Source organism: Acyrthosiphon pisum, unplaced genomic scaffold (assembly GCF_005508785.2).
Source record: "Acyrthosiphon pisum isolate AL4f unplaced genomic scaffold, pea_aphid_22Mar2018_4r6ur Scaffold_21216;HRSCAF=23331, whole genome shotgun sequence".
In the NCBI taxonomy this organism is placed as follows: domain Eukaryota; kingdom Metazoa; phylum Arthropoda; class Insecta; order Hemiptera; family Aphididae; genus Acyrthosiphon; species Acyrthosiphon pisum.
The window spans coordinates 17,314-19,856 of NW_021770659.1; positions in this window are offsets into that span (position 1 = coordinate 17,314).

The window sequence follows — 2,543 nt, forward strand, 5'->3', positions numbered from 1 at the left end:
AAATGTTTATTTGTATATTTATTTGTGTATATATAAACGAAGATTACCTACACTAATGTAAACCGGTCGCCGACTGCTCGTCGAGGGATGCGTGAATTAATATCACAGCCGCCCGAATGCAAATCAGTTCGCTAAACGGTGTCAAACAAACACCCACGAATATTGCCGCGCGCGAATTGCCGGTTTTTAATTATTAAATTGTTTTCCAAAATTATTGTCGTTGGGCGCGAATCGTCCTCTTTATAATAATTTTGTTGTGTCGTGGGCGCGAATCGTCTTTTTATAATATTTTTACTAGGTATGTCATTGGGCGCGAATCGCCACTTATACAATATTATTATTATTACGTAGGTATTGTATTATCGTACTCGGCTGTGTACGCCGTTGTATTACATTGTGTCCGGACGCGCTAACCGCGACTGTTATTTTACATAACTTACAATATTATTTTGAATTTTGAACTGTGAAGTGTATTAAAAAATTGTATTATTGTTTTTTATTGTACTGTTCATTATTACAGCTATATAGGACCAGCTGGCCAGCTGCGCTCCACAACTCCGTGAGTTTTTATACATATTATTATACTATTTTGTCTGGCTAAAAGCTGTCTGTGTATTTATTATTATTATCATTTTATATTGTTGTGTTGCTGTGCATTTAATATCATCATCAATTTATCGCTTTTTACCAGTAATACAGCAACACTACTTATCAGCTTAAGAACCGTGTTATTATTTCTTATTATTAGTTTAATATACGTACACCCATACACACATATACACATCTCTACACACTCACCACACACACAGCAATCAGAGTTTTGATCGGCGACCCCGTCCACCTCTCTTGAGTCGCTAAACATATTATATACACAAATATAAAGGTCGGTCGGTGTGTGAGTGCTGCGCGCGAAGTAAACCGGCGATCGGGCCACGGGCCTAATTTATTGTTCCCTACCTGGCGCATACAAATATCGAAAATACATACTGATACCTAACTATTTTTTCAAGCTTCTTAACTTCGAATGTTTACGTACTTAGTTAAATTAGATATTGAAAGAAAAAATAACGATTTTAGTAAGTCAGTAGGTACCTATTACCTTTTATTACCTATTATAAAAAATATTCTTCATTGAAACTTTTATAGCTTTTTGTCATTGTCTACATAATATATTACATAATATTATTTGTTCTTGAAAAAGTTGAACAGTGTAATTGTTTACGAAAAAAATTCTACTCGTAGTGTGTAGTTGTACAGTTGCGTAATTTTTGTTGTAGTATCAAGGAAGTAAATTTTTCTTCATACACCTCCCCACCACTCTTGTTGTGCCACTTCGACCTCTTCAAGTTACATCAAAACATTTAATTTATTATAAAATATACTATAAACACCTGATATTATGTGCTTAACCTAAGAAGTATACAAAATACTAATACAAAAGAACAAAATCAAAATATTTATCTCGTGCAAACAGTAATACTGTTTGCAATATTAATCAACTTAGATATCAGAACATTTTTTAATTAAATGTCAATAAACACCAAAAAGTGTTTATATTATATTTTAATTGTATCGGTATACATAAATATAGCCAATGTCAGATACAAAAAATATTAATGATCACCAAGAAGACCACTGTAAAAATAAAATTAATATATTATCAAATTTTGAAAAATACAAATGTTAATGAAATATAAAATAAATAAAAATACATTTAAGTATTTGACAAAATTAATAGTTTATAAAATATGAAAATTTATGATTTAAAAATAGGATTAATTAAATGATTACAAACATTAAGTTTTTAATTATATTATTAAATATATATGTTACCGGAAAACAAGTAAATTGAGTAATTAATGTAAACGATTAATTAATAACGATATTTCCGATCAAATTTGACAGTATACGATATTGACTAGGAAATAACGATTATGTCCATGATTTTCAGGCAATGATGTTTATAGACCTAGTTAATGACGATAACTTCGGGCTTTTTCTAACCCAAGACAAATATATAAAAATATCAAATCAAAAATCTATTGTTAATTGGTTTTTAGGTGAACTCTAATCTTTGGTAGGTACCTACTTATTACAACTTGTAAACAGTGTTATGTATGTAAAAATTTAAAAATATATTTGATAATTTTAATTGGAAACGGACTTGCATTGTAAGGTTTATTAATTTATCTACAATCGGTACTAATAATAATACGTACTTTCCGACTCTATCCACATATGGATAATGGCTATCGTACATTAGGTAAAATATAGCCATGTATCAGATACATAATATGTCATCTATATAGTAGGGATACAATATAAATCACGATAACTTATTTGTTATAATAATTAATTAAAAATTATATTAATTAAATTATAATATTTGTACACATGCATGCCTACTAACACGTTGTATATTACCTAGGTACCTTCAATCAGTGGCGTAGTTATGGGGGGGGATGATGGGGATAGATCCCCCCCCAGAGCCTTTTTTTTTAAATGTTTAATGTATTGACATATAAAATATATATTATAATTAT